Raw genomic sequence first — 16,182 nt, 5'->3', positions numbered from 1 at the left:
TATTAGGAAATCTATTTTGGTTAAGATTTAATTTAGAAAATCTATTATTTAAATTAGAAAAATACATTAAATGCTTAAATATATTATTCAAATTAGGAAAATACAAGTATACTTAAATATAGGTTCAATAAATATCTCAATGGCTAACTAATATAAATAAATAATAAAACTAATGGGTATTTCTATTTTGTACTTTTTTAATAATATAGATAGGATTCTAAAGTTTTATCCCCTAAATAGTTAAATTTTCTGGATTTTATTGTTACTATAAAAGATTCTATTGTGTTAAACTTTCTGGATTTTATTGTTATTAATGTTATAAACCATTGTGTGGATGGACCATAACCAAATACTTAACCAAGTACTAGACAAGTCCAACAAGTACAAGAGGAAGTGAAAGGAGGTTTACATCCGGTCTACATCGGTTCATCTACAAACCGGTCCGAGAAGAGAAGACTCAGTCAACCTCGTTATCATCATCTTGACCAAGTCTTCATGTATGACATCAATGTAGTCAATGTAATCAATGTATAGATTTACTTCCTTGTAAAGCATTTGTAAACCCTTGTACAAACCAATATATAATGTGGTGTTGGCTAATGAGAAATACACACAACTTTCTCACAAATCACTCTCCACATTCTCTTTAGTTTATAACGCGTTATCAGCACGAATGTGCTCTCCACCTGAGCTCTCTTTTCCGGCCACAAAATCCTAATTCCATGCACAACTTTAAACCGCCGTATCTCTCAAACCCTGTGGATCCAGACGACGATCCACCTATCAATCTGAAGCCCAAGACGAGAAGAACCCGTTGCCGAAGACGGCTTGTCGATCCGATCTCTGACGCGTCAGCAATCGCATAAACTATCCGCGCCGCCGGCTCATGGTTTTTCCGGCCAGCTCCTCCACCTCTCTCTCAACCAGCTCATCCGTGGATCATCTCTCTCTCATGGTGGTCCATTCAGATTCTTGTGTTGTAAAATGGTAAACTAATCTATCCATAAAATCTAAGAACACCATATATCTAAAAAGAAATCTAAGGATCTATATGAATCCATAATATTAATCTTGTTTTTATGATCCATTGATCCATAAGAAACTTGATTCTGAATAATGTTGAATCCATAAAAGTTATAATTCTCTAAAGGTTCTAAGTATCTCAAAAACAGATTAAAATATCTAAAGATCTATATGAATCTTGATTATAAAATTCTTATAAAATAAAATGTGAAATCCTAAATCCCCTTCCTGGTTTGCAAGCCATAAATCGGCTCTACCTTTCTCCTATATGATCCGGCCTTAAATCCGGATTTGTCTAAAGGATTGAAACCAATAATCAAATCTTTGTTCATTCGCATCACCAGCTGTTCCAGCAGGTTGTATAAGTCGTTTATCAATACCATCAAAACCCTTAAACCTCTTGCTTGATTTTCAACCAGCAAAATCAAAAATCCAAAGATCAAAACCATGAATCCAGTCAACCAAAAATAAAATCGATATTAAAAACCAATTGATTGCATATCTTTGACTGTCATTGCTTGCTTTGCTTTGATTTTTATAAATGCATATTTGATTTTAATGAATGCATATCTTTGACTGAAAATAACATATAGTCTTGTTTATATTGATATGTCATAAAATAAAATCTGTCTTGAAATCATTTGATCATATAGGTTGCTAGTTAAATGTTGATCTAGTACCATCTTTAAACCTGATGATTGAATTGTATAGTAATCTTGTTGCATACTTGATAGCATCAGTTTAGTAAAATTTTGAATCATCTTGAATCATCTTGAACCAACTTTGAATGCAATTGTCATATTATTTAAAATCTGACCATGCATAATTGTCATATTGCTAAGACTGAATTTATGTTTGCATTTCATTGACAATCCTGATAATAGTTCATATAAATTAAATTGGTTCATATTGCTTACATCTAAATGGTTCACACTGCTTGCATATAATTAGACCAAATTGGTTTTCTTTTAAACTTAGCATGTTTGCTTTGATTGAAATTATAATCCTGTTTAAACCGATCAAACATGGATTAGTAAATTGTTAGATCATTCACATATCATGAATTGATCATTTCCATGCATCTTCTTGTCATATAGTTTTATTAAGAATTAAGCATGCTTGCTTTTATTAAAATATAAACCAGCTTTGAAACCAACTGATTGAAAATCTAATCGAATTTGGTTTAGACATTTCCTGAAAATTATAAATTTTCTTGTCTTGATTTACCCGGTAAAGGGGGGGAAGGAATTGGTTATTATTTTATGATCTTTGAAAACCAAATATCCTCATGCATTAAGAATCACATTTATATTATTTTGGTCCAATGCTTAGGACAGAACATCCAATTAGTTCTTGAACCATGCATTTATCATTCGACCATTGTGATTGACTTTCATCCATATTGCTTCATCTCATTTAAAGTGATGATTGATCCTTATTCAAATCCTCAAGAGCCTTAATACCCTATATATATATATATATAATCAATCCAGATTTGAATTATAATTAAAAGGATCATTAGATGCAGTGATCAATTGATCATTGTCATACTAGAAATGCTTAAAGCAAATATATTACATGATTTGGGGGAAGCCTTATTAAATTATTATTAAATCATATAAATTATGGCTTGATGCTTGAAAGCAATGTTAAAATATTCAAATGTTGAAAATCATCTTGAAATCTAAATCTTGGTGATTGAATCTAAATTTCTCACTTTTGAGATAAATACAAGGCGATTTTCTTAATCATACGCCATCACCTTACTGAAAGTCGCAATGATCAATATCTCACTATTGAGAATCCTCTGGGCCTTTGGATAAAAATTGAAATCCATATATGATCACCATTGTACGTCACTATTACCAAAGGCCCTATATGATTTGAGGGACCTAAAGATCCAAGACTATAAGTCTGTGGATGAGTATAACTCGGCTCTATTCATGATAGTCTCAAAGTTGAAACTGTGTGGAGAGACTATCACATATGCTGACATGTTAGAGAAGAAATTCTCTACATTCCACAAGCAATGTTTTGCTTCAGCAATAATACCGAGAAAAGGATTCCTCAACATATGCAAATTTAATCTCTTGTTTGTTGCTTACTAAGCAAAACAATGAGTTACTCATGAGGAATAGTGAGATGAGGCCTCCTGGTTTTTAAGACATTGCCTAAGGCATATACGGCCACAGAGCCATATGAAAGAGTCAAATGGAAGATGGCAAGGGTGTGCGTGGATATCACCCACAGTCACTCCATAGTCGAGGCCGAGGCCAAGGTTATCAACCTAGCCGTGGGTATAAGTCCGATTTTAATACCCATGCCTCGACCAAATCTGCTTGCCATCAGTGTGGGATAAATAATCATTGGGGCAACCGATGTAAAACTCCCAAACACCTTATTGAACTCTACCAGGAGAGCATAAAGGGATAGAACCCTATGGACCATTGGGTCCATCTAGATGTTGCGAATGATTTCGACCATGAGAATGATGATCAGCTTGAATACGAGACTTCATATTGCCTTAAAGAGGCTAATTAGATTTCGACATCATTTTACTTTGTCTTTGTTCTCTATAGTGGACCAAGCCACATTACATTAAGAGACAAAAGATATTGATATTCAAGGTCATGGCTAGGCCAACCTCATGATGCCTAAAGGCACACATCTGAAAAATCTCTGATGCATTACATTCCCCATAAATCAAAGTGGAATTTATCAAAGTTTCAAAGACATTCATATGAATGGTCTACATATTGAAACTATGGGCAAAGGAAAGAAAGAATTCCTTATGATTTATGAAAATGCCCAAGGCCAAAGGAAAGTCCTAGAGACTATACCTACTATATCTATTGGCCTTCTTTGAGCCAAGATAAATATGATTGTGGGTTAATACCCCAAATCACTTTCCAAAGAGTTCAGAGAAGCCTTTATAAGTGTGGCACGACATGCTCGGCCATCTAGGCTCTATTATGATGCATAAAATACTCTTGAACTCAACTGGACATTCCTTGAAAGAAAGGAAAAGAGGTCCGACCAAGGCATTGCCTAAAAGGCATTATATTCACCCTGTAAGACCCATTGAATTAAGAAGAAAATATGGTTTCCAACAATGGGCAAAAAGAATAAGAGTACCTAAATTAATTCGCCTACATGGTCGAGACTACATTCCCTATTGATCTAATGATCAATATGATAATAGGCAAATAGCCAGGGCAATCATAATCATGTTTGATTGACCCACGAAACTTATCACTTAGATGGCATTACCATACATAGCCATCTGAATTATGATGCAAAGTTTTAAAAGGGCACAAAAGCTATCCCATAAGATCTCACGTTTGTGCAATATTTATCTATGCACAAGGGAATTTATTGTCCCAAGCACCACGAATTAGAGTATGTTCATGAGGGGGAGTGAGGACAAATCCCATGATACATGACCATACTAAAATTCGTGAAACATGGTCCACAACCATATTTCATATTGGTTGAATTTATGATATTATGACCATTACCTATAAGGTTCAAAAGTCCATATGCTTGGGGACATCATGAGTTATATAAGATTAACTTGCATCAGGCCATAGATATTATATCAGGCCATATAAGTGATAATTAACTTGCATCATTCCCACCTCAGACTAATACGGGTCATGAGTCCAGACATATATCATATTAAGATATTATGAATAAATCCACCACAAATATATGTGCCATCTAAGATCATATGATCTTAGAATCTCACAAGGAGGATTGGGAATATATGTTGGATATATATTATGAATATACTTTCTCCATAAATTTAAAAGAAACCTTGAGCCAAAATGGGTGATTTAATCATAGGCCAAGAAACAAGGATTACATAAAGTTTATGAATCCTAATATCCAACATTTGAAAGGAGAGAAGTAGTAAGCTGGTAAAGAATGGTATCAACCATCATTGTCTTGGCAAAGATCCTCGGACTAGAAAAGATTTATAGACGTCCATATGCTACAATGATAGCAAAATAAAATGCCAGACACATTGACCCGAGAAAGAATGACTATGTCATCCCAGCTTAGCACCACACGGTTTTGATGTCTTAAAGACACAACCAAGTTGCTACCGAGTCTAATATGAGACCAAATATATGTTCCAAAAGGAACCTCGGAAATTAAATAAAGGTGCAAAAGAAACCGAGGTCATAGACTTTCCAGACAAGGCCTCATGGCTATGCCGTCAGTATCAACTATGGGGGTTCGGGACGCCGGGCCTCATGGTACTGAAGGCATTGATAATGATGAGATCTCGTGAATTATTTGATGTCTGGATGGAAACCATATATATATATAAATGTGTCGACACATACATTCATAGAAAAAACGCGAATATGTAGCACATGAATAATGAATCGAGGATCATGAACCCACGCAAGAGTACTCATAAATATGAATAAAGAAAGAAACGTGGGGTTTCTAAAGTGACATATAAAGGCGTATTGAATTGGCCATGAATATGTAAATGACATATGATGCCCAGTGAATAAATAAATCCTGAAAGAAGGATAAATCGTGAGACAGACCAAGGGAGGTCTATATAATCCAAAGTGGTGGATAATACCACATATGTCACTACATATAATGTCTGGAAGAAATTCAAAAGATGTAGTATGTTATATATGACTCACTGGATGATAATAATATTATTGGTACCTAAAAGGTTTACCAAAATGTATTGAGCTCAGAATCATAAGATGAGAAAAGAAGTTCTCATGAACAGCATTTTCCTAAAGTTGTCCATTGACTGAATTAAATTGCTACATGTAAGCAAATGAAAAGGTTCTATAAGAACAATTCAAATCAGTCCATAGAGGAATTTTAAATTCCTTGTGATATACTAACCAGCCTAAGATAGGTTAAATGGTTATTCATCAAACATTAGAAAGGTTATAGATCATCACCACAAATTAGCCAAATTTTGGTAATATTTATGGTTGGTCAAAATTCTCAGCATGAACCAACCAAACTGTGGTATGAATGAATAAGCTATCATAAAGATAAGCTATAAGATCAAAGTTCATCTTTGAACAAAAGGTGTAGGACCGCATTATGCGTCCATATGCGACCCAACGGGTCCGACCATATTATAAGATTTGGTCCATGATAAAGCTGTAGATCATGGATGTCATTAGACATAAATTTGAGGATCAATTAGATCAATTCTATGTCATGACCGTGTCCGGTCTAGATCAGTCCAATCGTCCATATATATATATGTGTACGAATTGCCGGCACACTAAGACTGCAAAATGTCTTAGATCGATCATAGATAAACTATGGATATAAGGATCATGATCTAACAGACATGACCTATGTATAAAGTTGTCTATGGCAAAAGATTATTATACTCATGAAGCTAAGGCATGTCCATAAGTCCTAAAGAGTTAAATAGCTCATACTTGATATAATGATGATCCATATTATATAAAGGATCTAAAATACTAGCCGACCAATATTATGGAAAGGCATATAAGAGTGATTTGGTCAAGGACCATAATCAAACGACCAGAGTATAAAATAGTACATTTTATCTAAAGTACTTAAGTGGTCGATATCAAAGTGGTACATTTTCTAAAGTACCATCAGGATTCTAAGAGACATGATATGTCCGAACAATACAAGATTGTTCAAGTAAGAATCCATGAACATCTATTCAGCAAGTGATGTTCAAATCAGGGGGAGTAATATGTGTTGTACTCTTTTTCCTTAACTATGGTTTTATCCCAATGGGTTTTCCTAGTAAGGTTTTAATGAGGCAACATTAAGCATATTATGAACTCATACGGTTATGGCATCCAAGGGGGAGTGTTATAAACCATTGTGTGGATGGACCATAACCAAATACTTAACCAAGTACTAGACAAGTCCAACAAGTACAAGAGGAAGTGAAAGGAGGTTTACATCCGGTCCACATCGGTTCATCTACAAACCGGTCCGAGAAGAGAAGACTCAGTCAACCTCGTTATCATCACCTTGACCAAGTCTTCATGTATGACATCAATGTAGTCAATGTAATCAATGTATAGATTTACTTCCTTGTAAAGCATTTGTAAACCCTTGTACAAACCAATATATAATGTGGTGTTGGCTAATGAGAAATACACACAACTTTCTCACAAATCACTCTCCACATTCTCTTTAGTTTATAACAATTAAAAGATTCTAGTGATATTGCATGTAATTGGATTTTAAGAAAGTAAAACTGACTTTATGCGTCAAGAAAAATGAGTTGGTGAATGTTGGAGCTTAATGGTTTAGTAAATTTTAGTGACAACATAAGTAAGGACAAGTAATTACATTCCTTAATCTATAAATTAATAAAGCAATGTTACTGTAGGTGATTTGAATTTAGGTAATAATCGATTTAGGAAATTTATTATTCAAAGAGGAAAATACAAATAATATTTAAATATAGATTCAATAAGTAATTGACTGGTATTAGGCTGTAAATATTGTGCAAGTCTAAGGGGTATTCTATATATCTATTTCTGTTTTAATAAAATAGAAGATATATATTATTAAAAATCGGTTTTAAATTTAATTTTCCTAATATTTAGCTAAATAATTTTAGGAAATATGTTGAACATTAAAGTTTAGCTAAACTTAATTTAAGAAATTATTTAATAAAATAGAAAAAGACATGAATTGCTTAAATGTAGGATTATTAGTTACTTCAGTGGCAGAAACTTGTAAATAAGTAATAAATCTTAAGGTTATTTTATATATGTACTTCTATTTTAATAATATAGATTTATATTTTTATTATAATCTATATGAGTTGTGAGATCGTTGTTGTAGTGCTTTTATCTCCTTTATATTCACTTTTTGTTTGTAAATAAAAAGCAAAACTATAATTGGTAAAACAAGTAAAACTATTTTTTTTCACCGACATAACTAGACTCATGAAAATTCTTTAAACCCAATGAGTAATTCTGCACACATAAATGTGATAAATGACAATTGTTTCTTTGCACTGTATGCGAGACTATCCGCCCTACAAAAAACAACAGTTATCACACCAAAAATAAATCAACGAGAAGCAATCAATATATTTATAACTTAACTAAGTAAAGGGAAGATTGGTTAAGATACGAGTTGACTTTAGATTTATTTTTTATCTACTACTTTTAAAATCATTAGTCATGTTTATATTTATTTTTAAAGTTACAATAAAAAATTGATGGTATAGTCTTTGTTTTCTAATACCTCAGTTTTAGCTATAAAATATATTGTTATACCAGTAATTCTTCTCAATTAAAAGAGAAGTACTTTTTTATCTACCATAAAAAGTCATAATAAATTCATTTCATTAATTACATAATAATCAATAAGAATATTAATAATAAATTAATTTTAACTATAAGAATTTCATTAATTAAATTTTATTACAAAACAAAAGTTCTATGCTATTTTAATAAATTTATAATTATAGTATCTATTATATTATAATAGAAGTATTATAATATAAATTGGTAAACTAAATATTTAAAATTTAGTTATATTAAAATTGAGAATTCAGCAAAAAAAAAATACGAACTTTGCATAAATTGCCAAAAAAACATGTACTCGAGTCTGGCCAAAAAAGTATTTTACTTTTGTTGATTTTTTTAGTTTATTAAGCAACTTAACATTGACTAACCATATTAACACACCGTGAACCCACAGTGAAGATAGTGTTAAATGTTGGCGTTAAGTGAAACGATGTCGTTTTCAAATGAGATGAAACGACGCCGTTTTACATGATTTGAAAATAAAAACAAGTAGACCCCTGAATTTAAACTCAGGTTGGTTGGGTCAAATGACAATATTTAATCACTGGGCTAGTGACACTTTCAATGGATTTTACTAACATATTTAATTTTATTTGGTACCGATTGAATATAAAAAATTCTCTAAAAACTTAAAAAGAACTTTAAAATTCCAAAATTGAAAAAATAAAGAATTTTTTTATAAAATTAAAATTTAAAATAAAAATTTCTTTTAAAAAGTAAAAGTAAAAATCTTCCAAAATTTTCAAATCCGATATGAAAAAGTACTATTGAACTTTAACCAAAACCGATATGAAAAAGTATATTCGAACAGGATTCAAAATTTTGTATTTAGAGAAGTGGAATCAGATCCAATTAGAACCCAAATATTTTGGGTATCCGAGTATATATTTATATACTAAAGGAGGGAAAGAAGTGGTTATCAAATCAGTAACCACAGCTTTACTCAATCATGTGATGTCTTGCTATCGTCTACCAAAGGCAATAACAAAGAAATTAACGAGTATTACAGCTCAGTTTTGGTGGAGCCCTGGAGGAAGAACTAAAGAAATGCATTGGAAGTCTTGGGACAAGGTCTGCATTAACAAAGTGGATGGTGGGTTGGATTTCAAAAATATAACGGATTTTAACACGGCTATGCTGGGTAAGCAGTTATGGAGGCTGGTGGAGATACCAAACACCTTATTTTCGAGAGTCTTTAAGGGAAGATATTTCAGGAATGCTTCACCCCTGGAACCGATTAAATCATACTCACCGTCATATGGATGGCGAAGTATTAGCTCAGCTAGATCTCTGGTTAGCAAAAGACTAATTAAAAGGGTGGGGACATGGTCATCCATATCTGTATGGAATGATCCCTGGCTCCCAACCACTCGCCCGAGACCAGCAAACAAAAATCAAATCACCAGTCTTCATAGTAATCCTGATCTTACGGTTGATCAACTGATAGATCAAGAATTACGAATTTGGAATTCTCAGGCAATACATGAATTAGTGGATCCCCAAGATGCAAAGATCATAGAAAGTATACCTCTCAGTAGGTTTACCCGAGGGGATAGAGACGGATGGCACTTTACACAAAATGGAAAGTACACGGTTAAATCAGGGTATCAAGTGGAACATGTTTACCCAGATACAGCCAAACCGGCTGCAGTATTTGGGCCAAATGTGGATTCACTTAAAGCACATTGTTGGAAAGTTCGCTGCCCGCCAAAGATTAAACATTTTCTATGGCAATTGGTATCAGGATGTATATCTGTCAGAAAGAATTTAAATGCGAGAGGGCTATCAGGGGACTTGTACTGCGATAGATGTGGGGCTACGGAGGAATCGATTAACCATGTGTTTTTTGAATGCCCTCTAGCGCGTCAGGTTTAGGCATTGTCCAATATCCCATCTAACTCAACAATTTTCCCAACGGGATCTTTGTTCACAAATATGGATTACCTATTTCGGCGAATACGGCCCGAAATGGACGATCATCAATTTGCTTGGATATTATGGTATATTTGGAAAGGAAGAAATAATAAGGTCTTCAGTAATTTGGATATAGATCCGCGGGAGACTCTTCAACTGGCGGTAACAGAAGCACGGCTATGGGCTGAGGCCCAAATAGTGCAAGTGCCAACACGAAATCCACAACAATCAAATCTGCCGATGATTCCCGGCAGGTGGTGTTTCGTAGATGGATCTTGGAAGGAAAAGGAAGATTTATCTGGGCAGGGATGGTATAGTACAAACTAGAAGGCTTCACAGGACTAATGGGAGCACGGAATATAAGGGCTTCTCTCTCTCCTCTTCACGCGGAGACAGAAGCTTTAGTATGGGCAATGGAATGCATGAGGAATTTGCGTCAGTTTCGGGTCACGTTTGCAACAGATTGTCTGCAACTGGTGAAGATGGTTTCTGAACCAGAGGAATGGCCGGCATTTGCTAACTATTTAGAAGACATAAAGACGTTGAAAGATTCCTTCCAGAGTTTGGAGATCATTCATGTACCTTGCACACAAAATTTGAAGGCCGATGGCTTAGCACGTAGCGCTAGGAAACAAACGTCCTTTGTTGTGCACATGGATGCAGAGCTACCGTTTTGGTTTACAGAGTCTGTTTGAGTCTGTAAAAGTCGATGACAAAAAAAAAAATTTAAACATGTTAATTAATTTAAATTTAGTATCTAAAAGAATATATACAAATAGTTAAAAGTACAGTATTTAAAATAGCTAAAACGATACTCAAAATAACAAAAATACTTAAAATATTTATTGATTTTTTATCCAAATATTTAAGGTACACCAATTTTTATGTTAAGTTTAAGTATTTTGACGTACATTATTCAAATTTATATATTATATATTGTTTTTAGTTTTAGATTTTGAAAAACTTAAAATATATATGAACTTTAATTCTTTTCAAAAAGGATTATCCGAACTGAAACCCAACTAAATCCACAAAAAATTCGAACCGAACCCGTAAAGATCCGAACTAAACAAAAACAAACCGAACCAAATAGTACCCAAATGATCATCCTAATCAAATGTAAAAAATGATTATTAATAACAAAATATGTATTGTTTATAATATTTAAATACAACATATTGAAAAAAATTCACCCCACACTAGATGCACCATTATCATCTAGTATTAAATATTTTCTAAATAAATTTGATAAAAATCGGAATTTTGCTTTTGCTTATAATTTTTTTCCTCGTTAGCATCGGCTTAATGATTAAGGATTATTGGATTAGGGATTTATAATAATCTTGGACCATCCCAAATTTAAATAAGATATGCGATTGATAAAATAAAATAAAAATATATCTATTCTATTAATTCTTCAACATGACCAATTGATATAAGTTATGTCCAACGTATAAAGCATTACATACTTTTCTAATATACTACATTAATAACTGCTTCGAAATTTCCGTAACCACCACGTATGTTGTGGTCCCACAAACCTGTTAAATTTTTTTTAAAACTTTGTACCACGTATATGTTTTTTCTGCTACACCTTTTTAATATACATATACATTTCTGTAACCACCACGTATATTTTTCTAATGTATTAGAAATTTATTTTAAAATAATTTCTTATATGTATGTGGTACAAATGTATAATTATACAATTTGAGATATTTAATATAGTAATCAAAAATTATATTAAACTAATATTAAATACAAATATGATTACAAAAATAACACAAATATAAAAATTAAATTTCTCAAAAAAGTAAAACAAAGAATATACCACACTTTCAAATTAAAACAAATATATTTCTTAAAAATATAAAACAAAAATATATCTGTCCTTTTAAGAATAGATCATAAGTTTGGTCCAACTATTTGAAAAATCGATTTGCGGATATGGGTTATGAGTATTTTATGCGGGTGAATGTGGATTGGTGGATTTTGGATCGCGGCTACCCGTCGACCCGCAAAGTATTTAAAAAATAAAAGTAAAAATTAGATATTTTACAAAAAAATATAGGAATTTAAAAATATTAATTTAAAATTTAAATCATGTATAAGTTTTTAATATAAATATATTTTTATAATAATTAAATTAAATAATGATTTTAAAATATATATAACCCGCAAATAACCACAAAATTAAGCAGAGCAGGTGCGAGTACAAAATTATTTGTTTGCGGATTGTGCGGGTCATATTTTTTAACAAAACAAAATTGAAAACCCACAGGTTGGCAGATCAGCGGGGTGAGTTCGACCTGCAACCCAGCCTTAATCGTGCGCATACCGGATCAATTTTTAAATTGTTATTATTTAATAAAATATATTTTGATTAAAATTTATACACAAATATGATTACAAAAATACAAATATAATCAGAAAGAAAAAACAAATATAAAAAAAAAATTAAAACAAAAAAATTAAAACAAAATCTAATCTATTCTATTAATTCTGCAGTTTGCCCTATTGATAAAAGTTGTATCTACTTTTTAAATTTTATAACTGCATCTACAATCCTCCTATATATTAAAAGAGAAGTACAAACGCCACGTGGCACTCACAGATTTCTTCTCACGAAAATTCTCGCGTTTCTATTGGTCGAATTTTTCTAATTATTCTTTTTGATTTATTTTTTTCATCGACCTTTTAATTGTAAAGTGACATCAATGGCGACCATTAATCATAGCTTGCAGAAGAATTTTAATAAATGTCGACTGATCATTAAATGTCTTAATGGGAAATACATTTTATATTTTATTAGGAAACTAATTATTATCAACATACCTTAATTATATTGAAAACTTGCGCAAGTTTCGCATCGTATAAAATGCATATTCGTGATTAATTTTACAAATTTATTATGTTTCCTTTAATCATTAGTCATTTAATTTACATACCTTATTATACCCAATTACTTGCGCAAGTCTCGCATCATATAATATGCATAATCTTTTTTAACACTACAAATTTAATATGTTTCTTTTAATCAAACGTAATTTAATTTACATACCTTAGTATAACCAATTACTTTCACAAATCTAGCAAGTAATATTCTTGGCGTCATTAATATTTTTCACCATCACTTTATATATATAGAGTTCAATGTCGAGTTCAAGCAACACAACCATTCTTTAGTCTCACGCATCTACTGTTTAAGCTTTTTTATGTTTTTGATCGTTCTAATTTAAATTATATTTTGTGATCCTGAGCAGGTTTATGATCCAAGGGATGATAATCAATACTTAGCTCACAGACAAACATCATTACTGGTAATTTATTCGAGACTTTTCTTCTCCAATTATTTTGTTCTCTTGCTCTCCACATTGTCTCTCTATCAATCTTTGAGACGAGAAAGTTTTTTTTATCACCAAAAAGACCACAAAACTTCCTCCATCCATTCATGATGCATCTCATCGGGTTTGTTCTATCAACTATACAATTTTGTTTTTGTTTCGGGATTGTATACATCTTCAATCTTTTTGTTATAATCAATGTCACTAAATTTGGTGAAACTGATCTTGCAGAGCTGGAGCCTTGGATTTAAGTCTAAGTTTTGAGGTTGAATCTATATGTATTTTATAATATATTTCTTCTTTGTTTTCTTATATGCAGAATTACAATAAACACAATCCTTGACGTTTCGTCACAATTCATTGTTGGAACCTCATGAATGTAATTTTTTTGTTGATTTTTTGTAGTTTCTTTTTCTGATTTATTGGTTCTATTGGTTGATTTTTTTGGTTGATTTTTTGTAATAACCTCATCAACCAATTTCATGAATGTAATAACCTCATTAACCAAGCGATTCTATTGGCTGATTTTTTGTAATTTCTTTTTTTTTTGATTTATTTTTCTAATCAAGCTACTAATCGGAAAGTTACATTAATTGTTAATCGCAATAATCATAACTTGCGTAAGAATCTTAATAAATGTCGACCATTTAAATTAATTCATAATCTCATTAATCATAACTTGCGCAAGAATATTAATAAATGTCGACCATTTATTAAATGTATTAATGGCATAATACGTGTAATATTATAACTTGCGCAAGAATCTTAATAAATGTCGACCATTTAAATTAATTCTTAATCTCATTAATCATAACTTGTGCAAGAATATTAATAAATGTCGACCATTTATTAAATGTATTAATGGCATAATACATGTAATATTATAACTTTCTCCCCAAAAACGTTTTTATTATGTTTTATATTATTAATATAACTTGATAATATTAATTAAATTCACTCATTCACTATACATATATATAGTATAAAATGAGTCAAATGAAGGCAAAACAAATCAAATATATAATTTTAAAAAATACCAATCATTTTCCAATGAAAATTGTGATATCATATATGTGTTATTACTTTTAGAAATTATTATATTTTATTTTAAGCATAATTCTCTTAATCTTATTAGTTGATTTTTTTAATCATCGACTTAGTATAAAAAGGAAAGTAACAAATGTATTAATTAGTTTCCTTATTACAAATACGGTATCAAAGTTTTTATGAGAATACAAATATAATAATTATCTTATTATGTATTACTTGCGCATGAATATTAATTAATTGCCTGAATCAAGAAATGTGATAAGTTTCCTTATTACAAATACGGTAAACCATACACTCTTAAAATCATATGGATTACATTGCTTATTGCACAAGTTAATATGAGAACATATTAGGTAGTCTGTTTTTATTAACTTACCTTCCTAATATTAATTACTTGCACAAATTAAAATCATCTCATATGTATATCAATTTATGACAATAAAAATATAAATCTTTCCTTAAAAGATATCAATATTTATTATATGAATATTATATTGGTGTCATTATATGAGAACATTCACTTTGTATCTATGGCCCTTCAAACGTTTAGTAAAATAGATGATGCTGAGTGTGGAAATTAATTTTAATTTAACTTCAAAATTTCTAGAGAAATAAATGTTTATAGCTCTTTGAATTATTTTAGAATTTAAACTGGATCAACAGAGAAAACTGATCTTTATATATTAAATTTAAAGTTTTAAATTTGATCATAGAAAATAGTGATATCATTGTTAAGAGACATTGATGATCCTAGGCTCGATGAACTCTTAGTAGAAATAGATGAGGCTGAGTGTGAAAATTAATTTAATTTAATATCATATTTTTTTATACAAAATTAATTTTTTACAGCTCCTTGAATGATCTCAGATTTTGATATGGGTGGCGGAGAAAATGATCTTTATATAAGAAAAATTCAAAGCTTAAAATTTGATAGGAGAAAATAGTGATATAATTATAAAAGATGTTTATGATCCGAGGCTCAATGGACTCTTATAAAAAAACTGCAACACATGATGCAACCATCCTCATGCGAGAGAGACATTGAAAAAACAAATTTAGTTTTCAGATCTCTTAAACTAATTGAGCATAGTTTGAGTATATACACGATAAAGGAAAAAATATTTCTCTGATGATTTTGTGGCATTTTTTAAAGCATCATATTTATATATTTTTCTCTAAATTTATTTTTTCTAAATATGTCAACATTTTTGACTTGGGGGGGGAGGGGGGGGGGAGGGAGAGTGGGAGAGAAATTAGATATTGAAGAACAAATTTGGTTTTATATCTTGGTTTGAGTGATTTTTAAAATTAATGAATGTAGTTTATGTATATGTTCACAAATGTATTATTTAACGATTTTGTGTTATTTTATTGAGAGAGAGAGAGAGAGAGAGAGAGAGAGATTAGATTTTTTATTACTTAAAGAGTTGGGTCAAGTGTGCTTCTAATAATGGGCTGATATCGACTTGGTCTGAGCTGATTCGGAGATTTTGGGTATACCCAAAGGTTTACAGTTTAGTGTTTAGGATTTATCCAAT

Source organism: Raphanus sativus, chromosome 3 (assembly GCF_000801105.2).
Source record: "Raphanus sativus cultivar WK10039 chromosome 3, ASM80110v3, whole genome shotgun sequence".
NCBI lineage: Eukaryota > Viridiplantae > Streptophyta > Magnoliopsida > Brassicales > Brassicaceae > Raphanus > Raphanus sativus.
This window is presented reverse-complemented; position numbering follows the sequence as displayed.